Raw genomic sequence first — 17,011 nt, forward strand, 5'->3', positions numbered from 1 at the left:
AGCAGGCCACCTGATTCTACAGCTCTGTGGGAGACAGAGCCCCAGTGCTCTGGCAAGTCCCCAGCTCTACTGATAACCCAAGTATAGAACCTAGCCAACCCACAGAGGCAGGGAGATGATATGTGTGCCTTCAGGTAGTGGCTGTTCCTTACATAGGAGAGGGCAGCTGATGCAGAGATGTTTGCTCTGGGTGTGTCATGTCTGCCTGCCTGCCTGCCTGCTACACAGTGCCACGGCCTTCACCACACTGCATGGTAACCACCTGCCTGCCACCGCTTCCCTGCTGTCCACTGTGACCATTGACACAGACACCCACTGAAAGTGAGCCAGCCTCAGGTCCTCTATTGGACACTGCCTCCCCCTGGTCAAAAGTTTGAGAATCCCATGTCTGCCCTGCCTCTGGCATCCAGCAATTACTCAACACACAGAATCTTTGGGAGCTGGTCTGACACAGGCAGACATTATTATCAGACCGTTCTTCTTAATTATTCCAATTTATTTGATAAGTCTGAGCTATCAAATAAGAGGAGCTATCATAAGAAGCTGTGGATCAGATACTGGCCCTGGGAGGTGGGGTTTCAAATCTATAGGTAATGTTACAAGAGAAGGTTGAGGGATGATGGAGCAGCCGGGTGGGCAGAGGCTGCGTGTACTTCCTATGGACAAGACTCACTCTGGCTAGCCTGTGTGAGCTTGGCTGGGGATTCTGAGCCTCTTCCAAGCTAACAGGAGCTCGCTGGAGCCGTCTCTGCATCCACATCTTCCTGATTCCCAAGTCTTTGCATATGGGATCTTTGGGAAGAGCCCATTGACCGCAGACACATCTAGTTGGAAAGCAACTATGGAGCCAGTGAAGGAGGCAGGGATGCAGAGAGCATGCCTGTGGCAGGTAGGGGTGGTATAGAGCACTTCTGCTGACCATTTTCTGGTCTTCAGGTTAGCTCAGACAACTTCAGAGCAGGATTTCTAAATTCAACTCCTGCCCATTCTCTCCCATTCCTGGCGAGGGCCCAACTTGAATCCTGTCCATCAATGTGACAAACAGCATTGGTCCTATCCTTCAGCTCCCACTCCACAGTTGGAGTTCTACTTTCACAAGACAGAGTTCTCAACTGTGAATCTATGTACTTAGTCCCCATTGTAGAGATGCCTGGCACATGGCAGCCCCCCAAGAGGTGAGTGCTGGGTGAAAAAGGAACTGTCCAATACATGGCTCATACCAATCCAAAATACTTAGGAGGTGGAGATAGGAGGATCACAGCACAGGTAAAAAGTTAGTGGGACCTTGTCTCAAAGAACAAGCTAACTGTGGAGGTTCACACCAGTAATAATAGCTATGTGGGAGGTATAAAGAGAACAAAATTACTGTCTGAGGCCAGCCCCTTCCTCCAGCAAATATGTGAGACTTTATCTGAAAAACAGCTAAAGCAAAAGGAGCTAGGTTGTAGCTCAGGTGGTAGAGCACTTGCCTAGCAAGGACAGAGGCCTGGAGGCCTGAGCTCAAGTACTCGTAATACAAAGAAAGGAAAAAAGAAGAAAAACAAGAAACTGGCTCCTGACTCCTGATGTCCTTTGACACAACTACAGACTCACTGTCCCATCCTTACCCAGCCTCCTGCATCTCTCCTCAGTCCTGGCTCCAGGGCTCAGCTTTAAAACTGGGTTATATCCTGGATCTGCCTCTCTCTAGCTAGCAAGTGACTGAAGACCGATCACTGGATCTCTTTGCTCCCCATTTCCTCCTTCATTAAATGGAGACACTCGGCCACAGAATGGAGAAGGATCCATGGAGCGCTCGCATATAAATCACGAAGCCTTGTGACAAGTGGCACATGGAAAACCCTCAGGAGTCATCTTTATGGCTCCAAAGTGCAGAGGCAGAGGGTCATTTGGCTCAGGCACCCATACCAACTGTGCCCCACTCTTGCTCTGTGCCACAGGTGCCTTTCCCCTGGGTAAAGTGCACGGAGCTTGGCACAGTCTGCCTCCCAGGTGGGGAGGGAGACTTGTCCTTGCTCACTCTTGTCCTCTTTCTGCTTCCTACAGCGGCCTCTTGGGTGAGGCCTGATGAAGAGCTCGGCCTTACAGTGCTGTGTCCTCCCGCATTTGTGCTGCCCCATCAGAGTCTGTCATTCCTGACTTCATCGCCGTCTGGCTATGAGATGATGCCAGGGGATAAACACATGCCACGCTCAGCACCATAAACTCAATCTCTGTGTTCAGGTCTACGATCCTTGCTGACAGACCCTTCTGGGGCAGGTAGGCTTCTCCTAAGGTGACGGTGGAAGATTCCCTTGGGTCTAAGCCAATGTAACTGAGATGCTTGCTTCCAGCACTGCTCACCCAGTGCCACGCTGACATTACACATGTAGGCACAGCAGCTTCCCACTCTGTCCAGAGATTTCTGAGCCACAGGTGGGAACGGCTCCTTCATTTGCATTGCCAACTGCAGAGTTAAATGTGCTTAGGTATTTCAAGATGGTGGCAGTAGTGCCTGAGACCATGCACAAGGCCACTGGTGCCTGGGGGGACTGCACAGATTGCCCACCCATCAAGTGAATGTGACAGGGGTGAGAGGTTGCTGCATGAAGAGGACACTGTTTCTAGGAACCATGTTGCAACAGAATGCGTGATGGGGCCAGGGGGCAGTCGCTGCCTCAGGGAGCTCACAGGATATACAGACAGAAGCGATAGGAACAGGAATGGACAACAGGAAATGATTGAATTCAACAGCCATAGCATTATGGAAGGGGGATAGACTTGGAGGAACTAGCTCACCTGCTCTGGGGAGCCAAGGGGAGGGCACAGATGGCTTTCAGGAAGGCATGTGGAATCTATGTGTACCCCCAAGAAGTCTAGCCTGGGGCACTGGTGTGTACCCCGGCCTTCGGCCGGCACATTAGCACAGCCTTCTCCATTGCAACTGTCCACCAGTACTGGTCACTTCTGTACATGCCTAGCAGCAAATGTGGACAGTCTCCACTCTGATAGGTGTAAACTCTCCCAGGCCAAGTCTGCGTGGAGGGAACCTTTGGTCAGATCACAATTTTCAAGTGTACAGAGGCTTCCTGTTTGAAAGCTAGCACATGGAGGAGGTGTCTGGTTGGTGAGGAAATCTAGCTGATCTTCCACATCTCTGGTTCATGGGGAGGGTGGTGATTGTGTACAGAGGGAGGAAAAGCTTTCTTTTTATTTTGAAAAAAGAAATCATCTCGTAAAATAGATCCAACTGCCTGGGGTGGTAATGGAAGAGAAAAGTAAGTGAAAATACCTAAGTAAGGAATGAATAGGGTTGAGCTTGAAAATAGAGCTGAGGGTGAATTAAGGAGGGATGTTGAATATGGTAGACTCTCTGAGTTGTGAGTGTTTGCCATCAAGAAAAAGATGATTTATGGAATCATAGCAGGGAGTGTTTCATCCAGGGCAGGGATTGCTCGGTGAGAGGTGTAGACACCTGGGTGACAGCTACAAAGGAAGGAGGTGGAGAACACTGGGAAAAGGTCTAACTATGGACATGTGCCTGGGATGCCACTGGGAGCTATGGAGCCCTTTCCACAGGTAAAGTGCCAGGTGGCACAGCAGCCCTGGGGAAGCAAAACTGACTAAACCTACAGGGAAAGGTTTAAACATTTTCCACAGTTCTCCCCCTAGCCCCCAACCAGTGAGGAGTTAATAGGGGTGTGACATTTTTAGTCATCACAATTCCATTTGGGCTTCAACACCACCACCACCATCACCATCACCATCACCACCCCTTAAATTCCATGGGAATGTTGCGCACTGGGGCAGGAGACAAGGTAAAGGTAAGTCAGTTTTGGCAGGGAGTTGGTGGCGTTGGACTTGCAGTTATGGAATCATTAAAGATCCAAAAAGGCCATGAAGACATTTTTCTCAAGCACATACTTCATTGATTTTGTACTAGGGAGCATATTCAAGAAAGACATCTGAATATCTAGGAATGTCAAATTCTTATGGCATGCCCTGCTTGAATTTCAAAGACACACACACACACACACACACACACACACACAACCTAGTCAGAACATACACACATTTGCTCATTCACCCACACCTGCACCCACAGGTAAACTCAGGTTCAAGTGCACAACTCCTTCTTACACCATGTATCTTACACCAAGTGGTCTAAATTCTGGGACTTGAACTCAGGGTCTCATGCTTTCTCTCTGCTTTTGTGTTCATGGCTGGCCCTCTACCACTTGAGCCACATCTCCAGTCTGGTGGGGGTTTTTTTGGCGGGGAGTGTTTCTGGTTAATTAGAGGTAGATGCTCAAAAACTTTTCTGCCTGAGCTGGCCTTCTGAGAAGCTAGGATTACAGGCAACAGAACAGCTCCATCTGGCAGCTTGTGACTTTCCTCAGAGGAGCTGCCACGGCCTGCAGGAACTGCCTGAGGCCAAGTGGAACTGGAGAAGGAGACCACAAAGGCCACCCACCTTCTCCACTTCCCTAAGAGTCACAGCAAGGAAGTGATTGGCCAGGTTACTTAATGAGGGTAAGCAAACTCTGGATCCTAATGCAGATCTGTTTAAAGACCAATTGCATGCTCTGTGTCTCCTGCTACCTCCCTCCTGAGCCAACCATCTGCATTACTGCTTAATTCCTCCAGCCTCAGTTTCCTCATCAGTAAAAACCAGGATGATAATAATCAGGCTGCTGGGAGGATTAATTGGGATAATGCGTGGGAAGAGCTTAGCACAGTGCCTGGCACAGCTTCACCACTCCACAAATGAGAGCCAACATCGTTATCAGAGACATTATCATTATCATTATGCCAGCCCTGTGGTGTCTGCTACAGTGGATAGGAAGTGCCTGGCAGTATGGAGGAACACAGCCAAGGACACCTTCCCAAGAGGAGAATAGGATTTGAGATTTAACAAGCTGCAGATGAACGCCAGCCTGTCTTCCCTGGAGGTTCCCCCTGGGCCACACTGGTGTTGACCTCAACTCCCAAAGGCAGCAGAAGTGGCCTCCTTTAGGATGCTCAGTCATCTTCCTCCAACTTCTAGGAGGCCAAAAAGCATCTGCAGAGTCAGAGAAGCATGGGCCCAGCATGGACCCTCCTCCTCCTTCTCCATTGCTTCAGTTTTCGTGAGATGCCAGACACACAAACTGTCGTGTCCTTTCTTTCATTGTGCATGGGTGAATCTCAGCCACCAGCTTCCAGGCAGCTCTGGGAATCACATGCTTATGAAATGAAGCTGGAGCTACTGTTTTCCCATGGAGCCTAACAATCTAGAGGCTGATTGCGCTCTGGCCTTTCTAGAAGCCTTAGGAAAGCCATCTGGGGTACATTCCAGGCCTTCAGCAGGATGGGCAGGCATCCTTTCTGTGAGGTGAGGGAAGAAGCTGAACTTCACCTGATTCCCCCACTTCTGAGCTCCTTCTGATCCCAGGGAATCTTGGGGAAATGCCAGCAAACTTAAGTCCCCTAAGATGGGCAAGGGAGAGAGAAAAGGAGAGAGGAGGGAGTGGGCAGGGGTGGAGTCTGGATGGATTTTGGAGGTGGTTAGAAGCAGACATCTGACTGACTGCATCTCAACTCAATTCTTCTCTCCACCCAGGAGACAAAACTAATAACATTGAGGGGCTGGGAAGGTGGCTCAGTGGTAGAGCACTTGCCTTGCATGCCTGAGGCCCTGGGTTCGATTCCTCAGCACCACATAAGCAAAAAGAAAAAAAGCCAGAAGTGGCGCTGTGGCTCAAGTGGTAGAGCACTAGCCTTGAGCTGAAGAGCTGAGGGACAGTGCCCAGGCCCAGAGTTCAGGCCCCACAACCGGACCCCCCCCCCCAAAAATTAATAACATTGATTCCCACCACTGGCCATGGGCATGCCTACTCAGGAGAGGAGATCCCTGTTAGGTTCCATTCTTAGGTCTGATGACCCCTTGTTTCCCTGAACAGAGTCAGCGGCTGGGAATGGATGAAGGGCTAGACTACAGGTAAGGGTCTCTCTGGAGACTATAGATAGAACTCAGAACCAGAATAGGCAGGGCTTGAGAAGGGGTGAGAAATTGGACATGTGGAATTTTATCTGATCTCAGAAGCTAAACAGGGCTGGGCCTGGCTGTTACTTGGATGAAAGGAAAGGTGGGGGGAAGAAAAGGAGAAGGGCTGGGGACATGGTTCAAATGGTGGAGAACTGGCAGAGCAAGCACAAGACCCTGTGTTCAAATCCCTAGTGCAGGCAGAAAGTAAACAAAGTCTTAATCCAGTGAGACTAGTTTTGGACTCTGACATCCAGAACTCTAAATGAATACATCCATTTTGTCTTTAGCCACTAAGTTTGTAGAGATGCGTTACAGCAGCAAGAAGAAACAGACATGTATGACATGATACTGATGCTGTTCCAAGCTCTACACAGATCAAGGCACAGGGCAGTGGGATGAGACTCACGGACACAGTCATCATCCACGTTTCCCACTTGCAAGCTCAAAGAAAGCTGGGATTCAGGGAAGGTAAATCATCCATCTAAGGTTGTGTAGCACAAACCAAACTCAGTGTCTAACTCCAAGTCCCATTTATCCACTCTGACCTAGGCGCTGTCTCCTCAAAGCTCTCATCCAGGTAGACACAAGGCCCAATCCAGCCAGAACCCAGACCTACTAGTCTCCATTCTGCCCTCACTCCCTGACATGATGACCAGATGACCAGGAAAGAAGACAAAGAGGAGGCAGCGAGGCTCATAAGAAGGGACACACTTGCCCAATGGGAAGGCAAAGGGGCTTCCCACAAGGGAGTAGAGGATCCATAAGGAGCTGACTTGACTGAGGGGCTAACTTGTGCCTCAGTATCTACTGTTTATTCAGGCAGTTACTACTCACTCCAAACCGCCTGGGTTCTGTAGGCCCGAGGGGCTCCCTGGCATGAATCAGACAAGGTTCCTGCACCAGAGGCTCCCGTGGGTGGAGGTGGCAGCAGTACCCTGAGGGCAATGGGGACATGAAGTACATTCTCCTCTTCCCACCTGCCTCTTCCATGATGGGAACTCACTGGGGCAAGAGGCTTCAGGGGAACACCTCAACACCCTGCCCTTCAGACTCAGGACCAGACTAAGGGACACAGGGCTCCCAAATGGGATGGACCTGAGCCCCTATAATACTCCAGGGGTAGAAGCCCTAGGGTTTTTGTTTTGCTTTGTTTTGTTTTTGGTCAGTCGTGGGGCCTGATCTCTGGGCCTGGGCACTGTCCCTCAGCTCTTCAGCTCAAGGCTAGCACTCTACCACTTGAGCCACAGCGCCACTTCCAGCTTATTCTGTTTATGTGGTACTGAGGAATCCAACCCAAGGCCTCATGCATGCAAGTCAAGCACTCTACCACTGAGCCACCTTCCCAGCCCCAAGCCCTGGGTTTCTTTATAGGACAAATGCCCCTTTAGTCTGGGGTAGGGAATGTACCAGGAAAGAATTCAGGAAAAAGTTTGTGCTTTTTGTAAGAGGAAACAGAAAAGTTGAGCAGAAGTAAGGTCACTGCTCTGGTTTTTGCACAGGCTAATAACCCTCTGCTCAGGCAAGTGGTGGTATGGTGGCTTCTCTTCTCCAGCCCTGTGGCGGTGCACAGAGCTGACAGCCCTGAGCAATGGCTCAGGTGTGGTGAACACACATCATTCATTTGCCTACCTTAAGGGCAGCTTGTAAGTCTTTCTTTGTGTGTGTTTTCATCAAGAAGTAATCTTTACAACCACACCAAAAAAATGTCCAATAACATTTTTTCTCCCTTGGCAAACATTCCCTGTATATCAAAGGCTCAAGTACACAAATGCAGAGGCTCACAGGGCCCAGTGTGGGCGATGGCTTTATAGCAGCTAGCCACCAGAGCTGTGTGAGTGTGTGCAGGGGTGTCACATGGGTCTGGACAAATCTCATGTGGCTTCTGAAATAGATAACTCTGCAGGCAGAAGGGATTTCTCCTGTCTTTTGCTCACCCTGCCTTTCTTCTGGGAATGCTTCCCCGAGCCAAGCACTGAGCCTGAGACAAGGAATGGGAATGAGCAAAACAAGCTGCCTGGTCCCAAGTGCTGTTCTACGTGCTTTGTTTGTTGTAACCTGTTGAGCCCTGGCAGAAGTTCTGGAAAGTTCTCTAACACTCTTTGCTTTTCTGATGAGGAAACTGAGACGAAGAGATACTGAAGCAATCTTTTTGATGTCATGGGACTCCTTCCACAATCCTCACCCAGGGGCTCCTGATGGCTTCAAGAGGACTGCTGTCTACTGCTCTCTGTGTCCCTGGTAGGCTTTGTTCTCCAGAGTACACTGAACCACCAAGTCTAGTACTGCTGTGCTTGATAAGTACTCACTTTCCCCTAGAAAGAGGTACAAACAGACGTTCTTTTGCTCACTACTCAACTCCCCAGTATCTAAAACAGCACCTGATATATTGCAACAAATGAACAGACCCTTTTGAGGTTTTTGAAATCACTCACTAGATTCATCAACCCTTTCCAAATGCTCACAGTTACACACACACACACACACACACACACACACATACACACACACACACACACACACACACACACACACACACACACACACGTGCATGGTTACATAAACTTTCACCTGTCCTTAGTTTAGAGAATCCTACCTAATATCTAGCCATCCCACTTCCTTCCATTCCAGGCAACCAAGATCTCATTTGCTTTGAACAGAGACAGAGCCCCAGAGGGACAATGTACTGCGCCACTTGTAGTCCCCCTCCCCAATAGGCAAGGAGTTTTGGAAGCCAACATGGCCTCCTTGGATTATTTCCGGAGCTCCACTGGGGCACCTGTGACTGCTCGCACCCTGGTCCCGCCTTGGGGCTGCCAAACTGATCTTGAGCTCTGCTGGCTTCCCAATGGGAGAATGGCAGCTGTGTGGGGAGGGGAGGGGGAAGCAAGGGTCCCCTCTATCCCTCCTTCTGCGGCTGCTTCCAAGCATGGCTAATGAGGACACTTGACCTCACACGCTTACCCCTGCAGCTCCACAAATGTCACTCAAGATCCCTCCTGACATCCAAAGGCAGAGGGCACGATATTTTAAATTAAAAGTTATATCCTCACACGGTTCATTTTGCTACTCCTTCAAAAGCGGCTGGCTGATCATTCTACGTCCTTTGATGCTGAGCCAGGGGAGCAGGGTCGGCATCTCACCGCGTGGAAAACGCTGGTTCCACCTGTGGAGCACGCACAGGATGGGCACTGTTCAGGAGCTCCTGCATCTCCTGGGTCTCCAGTGAGTCCAGGGTTCATGTTCAGCTTTCCCAGCCTGGACAGGAGCCATGACTAAGGTACAGAGTCACCACAGGGAAGGGACCAGGAGGTAGCTGAGGGTGGTGACAAGGCTCCAGATGGAGGCTGAGGGATCCCCACAGAGAAGCTGATGAAGGAGAGTCTCAGTTCCATCCAGGGATCCCTGGAGCTTGGTCTTTTTCCTGCCTAATTTCAATATGGCCTTTGTAGCCCTGTGAGCCAAAGACTCTTCTGCCTGCCTAAACCATCTGAGCCAGCGGACTGGTGGTGTCCCCTCCAGGCTCGGAGAGGGGCTATGCAGCACACGTCCCTGACCCAAGTTAGAAGTGGTGGTATTGCGGCCTAGAAGGTCCCCTTGCTCCTCAGCACGATCCCTCTCACCATCAGAATGCTGGAAGTTCCATCATGGAAGCCAGGCCTCTGGCTGTCCCATACGATGACGCTGGGCATCCTTGGGCTGCTCTGACCCTTACTTGTTAAGATGGGGACACCAATGCCTACCTCCTCAGGAAGGTTTAACTCACGCAGACTCCGGACTCAGTGATGTGAGTATGCATGCTCCTCAACCTTGTGAGGTCCCATCTACCCCCAGCACCATCCTTCTGCTTCTCTGTCTCTCGCTTGCACCCTCACTATCACAGCTAACATGTACTGCATGCTCACACTCTGCCCGGTGCTGCGGTGAGTTTTCTCACAGGATTGACTCACTAAATCTTCTCCCAACCCTGAGAGGCGAGCCCTTGGAATGCCAAACACAGAGAGTTAAGCAACTTGCCCAATACCACACAGTCCTGGAGCTGAGACCAAGGGCATCCATCTGCACCCTGCCTGTGCTCACAGGGCCACACTCCTTGCAGGAGTGTAAGGCTATTAGGCTCCATCCCTGCATCTCCCTTCCTCCAGGCACTCCAGATGGGTGTTTCTCTTCTGCTAGTCTCCTGGGTCACTGCTCACTTTGTCTGGGATTTCTTGTGAACATCCTGTACCCTCAGGCCTCCTGGTAAGATGCTGGGCTGGCTGTACCACTCTTTGAATCCCTTCCTGGCTGTGTTTGGCCCGGTAGAGGGGACACTATGGGAAGATGATAGCACAGAAGCTACAGGTCTCTTTTATCTTTTCCCACCAGGGTTTCTCATGGTCTCTTGGAATGAATGGGACACAGATAAAGTAACCATGTTGTTTGCTACCATCCACAAGAGCTGGGCAGCTGAGAAGATCCCTGCTCCGGCTCCCACCCTCCGCTGCCTGAGTAGTCAAGGGAACCACAAGCTCCAGACTTCCCAGCCTCATTTCCATCCCTGCTAGCAGAAAGAGTGGAAAAGGCCAACCCACTAGAGAGAGGAGCCTGGTGGCCACAAGTGACCCTTTCTGGCTTTACACAGAGCTTTTAGCTAGCAGTGACTAAATGCATTTCAAGAGCAGAGAGGGGAAGAAGAGGAAAGATGGGAGTCATTTTGCTGGCATCATTGGAAGAGCTTGTGTGGGTTGTGTGTGGCTCTGTACATTTGGGAGTTTTGGGTGGCAGGGTATGGGCATCACAGACGATGATGCTAAACCTGAATCTGCACATCTGGGTACAAAGCCCAGCTCTGTCTCTGACAAGCTGTGTGGCCCTACGTAAATTCCTTAACCTCATTGTGCTTTGGCTCAGAGCAATGCTTGGCATTTAGCCAAAGCCTTATAAAGGCTGACTGTCATTATTATTGTTGTTGTTGCTGCTAGCAGTGTCTTAGTGTGTTTTAGTCTGGGTGCTGTCTATTTTTCCGAGTAGGCAGTTCAGTAGCTAGAACATGTGACCTGCAGCCAGGGGACAGCCATTATGACCCTTTCCTGACCCTACACTACTGGTGTAGGGGCCAGGACTCTTGCAAAGGACCTGCATAGTCTTGAATTGCATTGCAGTCTCAGACTATCATACCAATTATCACAGAGCCAAAGACTTCTCTTAAGAGGGATAAACTGAGGTCTCAGGCCATTGGCTCCTCCCTTGTCTGTGAAGCTGCCTAGCAGAATATGAGTAGGACTGGTTTGTCGTTCCTGAAAGGTTTCTGAGTAACTCCAGCCCCACAGTAAAGCACAGGGAAGCAAAGAAAAATAGTTCATACAAAAACATCCCAAGCACTGAGCAGATAACTGATTGCAGGTCCTGTCACCTAACACGTACTCGATTAATAATAGCTATTTTATTTTCTTGCCTCTGCCTTTGAGGATCTCTGTTCACTTAGCCACTGCTCCATATCTTCTACCTGTCCTTCCATCCAGCTCACATTTAGAAGCATCGGCTGATTCTGTGTCAGACTCTAGACTAGATGAGAAGCATGGGGATACAGTATGGCTTCCCCTTTGTAGAAGCTCCCAGTCTAGTGGAAGAGACCGAGAAACTGGCATTCATCAGAAACCCCAACACTCATATGCAAAGGAACAGTAATCATTTTCATGGAGGCTGGATCCTCTGAGAAGGTGATGTTGGAGCTGAGATCTGAAGGATGGAGGGCTTCTAGGAAGACGGAGGGCTGGCATGTGCAAAAAGCCAGGGTCTGGGAAGAAGCAAAGTAGCCCCTTTGAGGATCTAAGGTGAAGTGACTGGAGCATACAAGAAGAAAGGGGTATTGTAGGACATCAGCCACAAGCATGGGCCAGGATTGTCTCATGAAAGACCAGGATCATGGCCGGAATTCTGTATTTTCATGTTTTACTATAATCCTGACTCAGACTAAGGTGGTACTTCTCTGATAGTGAGGGGGAGACACTGTGTTTCTCACAGAGTGCAGATTCTGACAGCCTTGCTATGGGGCCCGGGCCCAAGGCCTACATTTCTCAGTAGCTCCCTGAAGATTTCCAGGCCCTTTTTTCTCTCCCTTGGTGGAGATGGGTGTCTTCAGACATTGCTGAGTTCCAAAACTTTTTTATTTTTTTTGTCGGTAGTGGGGCTTGAACTCTGGGCTTGGGTGCTGTCCCTGTGCTCTTCAGCTCAAGGCAAGTGCTCTACCGCTTGAGCCACATCACCACACCTGGTTTTCTAGTGGTTTATTAGAGATAAGAGTCTCATGGATTTTCCTGCCTGGGCTGGCTTTGAACCCTGATCCTCAGATCTCAGCCTCCCAAGTAGCTAGGATTACAGGTGTGAGCCATCAGCACTCGGCTAGTTCCAAAACTTTTGAAAAGAAAACACACTTCTCTCCAAAGCAATCTTGTCTATGACTCCAATGTATGAGGTTGATGACATGAATAATATAAAACCATTGTACCTGGGCAAATTTGTAATGCTGACTGTCAGAAAATCCATCAATGAACACATGGCAACTTTGATGAGTGCAAGAGTCTGGTATTAAATTCCGACTGCTGTCTTACCCAGGTCTCGGAATCCATTCTGTACCCACAGGGGATGGATAAGAGGCTGTCGTGGAGGGTCTCATTCAGAAAGACTACTGCCACTGGATGCCTATCTATCTATATGGAGACTTGAGCTTGGATGTGGTATTCCTTCCCTGTTCCACCCAGATCTTCCCTCGGAAGAAACCACAGTTGGGAGCCAGGATTTCAGGGGACACAAGAACAAGAACAGAGCTGGTGTACACTGGAGGCCACAAGGCTAGGGAAACCAGTTTGTGGTTTGGCAGTGGAGGAAAGCAGGAGGGACTGAGGGGGGCTAGGGCCTGAGGCTGCCCACGCTCAGCTGGAGGAAGGTCGCACATGGCAGACTGGCAGAAGGGCCACATCTCTTGGAATAGCACATTCTTGTCCAGGCAAGTTGTTTGACCTCTCTGGGCTTTGGATAAAAGAGATGTCTTACATTTCTGGGGAAATTAAGTGGAATGATGCATATAGGAAGCCGTTGGTCTTCTGCAGATCTTGTGCCTTGTTTGGACTTAGCTGGAGGTCAAGGTTCATAGGCAACTTCCCAGCCACACTACTTCTTGTTCAAAATCCCAGTCCACACAACAGCCGAGAGCTTCTATGGTACCCATAGCCAAGGAGAACACCGGGGCTTCAGCTAATTCATAGGGTTTTGGGGAGGATCAGGCAGCTCCAATCTAGGCTGCACCCTGGATCTGGCCAGTGATCCCCACTTAATAGCCTGGAACTTACATTCCACTAATGGGTCTGACTGCTCCATCGCCCTCAAGGTCAGAGGTGGCAGGGGCTTCATTCACTTTAGCACCATCTATGATCCATCCTAGTCCCCTCCCTCTTTATCTTCTTCTGTCCATCCTTAAGTCCTCTAAACACAGCCATGGTGTGTCTAAGGCAACCAGCAACACTTTCTCTCCCTCTGCACTCTCAGTCCATGTCCTTCCTTGCCTTCCCAGGGCTGCTGCAGGCTGAACCTCATAGGAATGGCCCTCTGAGGAGAGGTAGGGGTGAGGGAAGAGAACAAGTACAGCCAGAGTCCTCACGCCAGCCTTGTGAGGGAGGCACCAATGTCATACCCATCTTACCAGGAAGGAAACTGAGGCTCAGAGAGGTCATCTTGTTTTATGGTACAGCAAGAGGGGAGAGCCTGGCTTCTTGTACAGGTCCACCAGTTCCTAATGCTCTCTGCTTGCTGGATTGTGACTTGGCTTACCTTTAACACAGCCCATCACAACTTCTGCCTCTCACTGTACTTTATTTGCTAATAGCCTTCTGTGTTTCTAAGTCAGCTCTCTTGGTTTCAGTCTCAAGCTACCATGCTCTCTCAACCAGAGTTCTAACTCTCTTTTTCCAAATGGAGCACCTAGAGCATAACACAGGGCACTGGCCATGGTATACTGACTTCCATTAGCACTGATGGAAAGGCTTTTTCTTTCTCTGCCTTGACACCAAAGTAGGGGACATACATCACAAGGTTGTCTCAGGCTGTGTGTGTGTACCAGAACTAAGGAAGAGGGATCCAGTGAAGGCTTCCTGGGAAAAAAGGAAAGCTCTAGATACAGATATATTTGGACAGGACAGTCTTGCAGAAGCTGACATAGGTAGTGTCCTGTTCATGCATGCAGAAAGCCTGCCAGCTGGTCAGCCAGATTCCCCTGGCCCTAGGCAGGAGGTGGGAAAGGCTGGTGGTGGGTGGTAGTAGATGGCATATCTATGATGTAGGCTTAGACAAGCATGGGAACCCCCCTGACCACAGGAGAATAGTTCAGAAGCAATGAAAGCACAGGCCTTTGCCATAATGGGAGATAGTCTTGGGTAGTGGGCCCTGAGAACAAATGCAAGGTCTTCCATCCCCCAGTTCTCTGACCTTGAGTACTTCTCCTAAATGTAAAATGGTAACGATAATCATTCTTTTAACAGAATTAAAAAGGATATTGTAATTAACATTCATTGATCACCTGGTATAACACTGTATTAAGTAGTATATGTATATATATATATATATATGTACACACACATATATAAACATTATACTGATACACATATACAGTAATTTAATAGTCACACTGTCCCCACAACGTAATTATTATTATTACCATTTTGAAGACAATAAAACAGAAACACAGACAGGTACAGTGACCTGCTCGGTCACCCTGCTGAGCAGTCATCATGCTGAGAGTGGAGCTGGGCATTGAAATCATATATCTTAACCAGTATACTGCATATTTGGCCATATGCCTGACACAGAACAAGCATTTGGTTAGCTACCTCCCAGGAGGAGCTGGTCCACCTCTGGTGTCTACCCTGACCCCTGTAGATGACTCCCGATGTTGGCCCTCCAGCCCAGACCTCCTTGGTGAGCTTCAAGTGCAATTTAGTCCTAAGTCCAGCCCACGACAAGCTTACCTGCAGTGTGTCCACAAAGGACTTCCTCATCATCCTACCTAGCCATTTCAGCCACTCAGACCCTGCTCTTCCTTCTGTGTCCCCTAAAGAGAGAACAAATGGAACCCACTGGACTCTATGTTCAAATCATGGACCAGGAATCAGCCAAAAAATCTTTCTCCTTCCTCAGGTCCACTGCTTTAATTTGCATCTGTATCCTATCTCTTCTAGCTTAGAGTTTTATTTGTGCTGGGGTTTTTTGTTTGTTTGTTTTTCGCAGAACTGGCAATTAAACTCAGGGCCTTGCCTTTGCTAGACAGGCATTTTACTACCTAAACCCTCCCCCTAGATCATTTCTTTGCTTCGGTTATTTTTCAGGAAATGTCTCTTGGGTTTTGCCTGAGATAGGCCTAGGACTGAGATCCTCCAATCTATGTCTCTTGTGAAGCAAACTGAGATTCAGCTACACTGAACCTCATTGACATCTCCCGGGGTCAGCCCTATTTGCTCCTATGCCACATCCCCCACTCCCTCACCACCACCACCGCTTCCCCCCCAAAAAAAATCCAGCTGCCATATAGCAGCCAAAGCAGTCATTGCTTGGCCATTTGGTAGAACTCCCCAGCCTGCAGAGCAGAAAGCTGAAGTACTAAGTGCATTTAAGCCTCCTGTGGCCCTGGCCCCCGAAGAGACAGTAACTCAGGACCACTTGCTCCTTCATCTCTGCACTTATGGCTTTAACACGTGGCCTTTGATTGCAAGAAATGAATGGAGGAGTTGAATCAAACCTGAAGAAGTCATTCCCAACCACTCACAGCAAAGTCCCTGCTGGAAGACAGAAGTAGCTTTGTGAGCCGTGGCCAGAGCAGCCAGAGCATAGAGGCCAGAGCAGCCAGAGCATAGAGGAGAGGGGTGTGTGTGTGTGTGTGTGTGTGTGTGTGTGTGTGTGTGTGTGTGTGTGTGTGTGTGTGTGTGTGTGTGTGTGTGTGTGTGTGTGTGTGTGTGTGTGTGTGTGTGTGTGTGTGTGTGTGTGTGTGTGTGTGTGTGTGTGTGTGTGTGTGTGTGTGTGTGTGTGTGTGTGTGTGTGTGTGTGTGTGTGTGTGTGTGTGTGTGTGTAGAGATAGGCTAACAGGGGATGAGCTAGGGATATGGCCTTTGCCTTAAATGCCAATGTGCAGAGACCCTGGGGCTCTACTGTCCTTTAGGTCTCTGCTCAAACACGGCCTTCTCCAAAGTACTGTCCTCTGCACGCCACCCTGGCTTGTCCTGATACTTTGGTTTGTTTGCTGTTTCCAGATGAGGCTGGAAACCCAAGGCCTCAAAAATACTAGGCAAATATTCAAACATTGAGCTACACTCACTACCTGGCCTATTACGATTAGTTTTTGTTCAATTGGATTATTTTTGGTTATGTTTTTGTCTTTCTCAGTCTCCCCAGCATGCCCCCAGCCCTATCTCTAGAATACCAGGTCTGGAAATCAGCATTTAGCAACTCCCCATTTTTTGTGCTGATGCTAGGGCTCAAACTCAAGGCCAGGGCCACTTTCCTTTAGCTTTTTCTCTCAATGCAGCTCTGCTTTTGGCTTTTTGGTAGAGTCTCACAGGCTTTCCTGCCTAGACTGACATTGAACCATGATGCTCAGATCACAGCCTCCCGAGTAGCTAAGATTACAGGCGTGAGCCACTGGTGCCCAGCAGCACTAGCTTCTAAATTCCTTTATGGTTCCTTTTGATCTTCATAAGGGAGATTATGTTCCATCTGCTTCCAGTACCCTGCTTCTTTCATTCTGCACAGGACCTACCTCCCAGCTCCACTCATGTTGCAAACAGAAGAACCAATGACAGAGACCATTCCTTTGAAGGCTGAACAGCCTTTATAGTTCCAAGAAGGAATCATAGTTCAAGGTTCCTATGCATCATTTGTTAATTGTACATTGACTCCTGCAGCTAGCCTGGGTCTGAGTGGAGACTTGGTATCTTCTGCTGATGCTCACCTTTCAACAACACCTGACACAGCAAAAACCCA

General features: G+C 49.2%; 1 protein-coding gene across 1 annotated transcript in view; it reads right to left on the reverse strand.

The window, feature by feature from the left end:
- Csmd2 (CUB and Sushi multiple domains 2) overlaps positions 1 to 17,011 on the reverse strand; it is a 535,187-nt gene that overhangs the window by 374,777 nt on the left and 143,399 nt on the right. The gene's annotated exons all lie outside the window — the stretch shown is intronic.

Source organism: Dipodomys merriami, unplaced genomic scaffold (genome assembly GCF_024711535.1).
Source record: "Dipodomys merriami isolate MVZ:Mamm:240054 unplaced genomic scaffold, mDipMer1.0.p SCAF_71, whole genome shotgun sequence".
Taxonomy (NCBI): Eukaryota; Metazoa; Chordata; class Mammalia; order Rodentia; family Heteromyidae; genus Dipodomys; species Dipodomys merriami.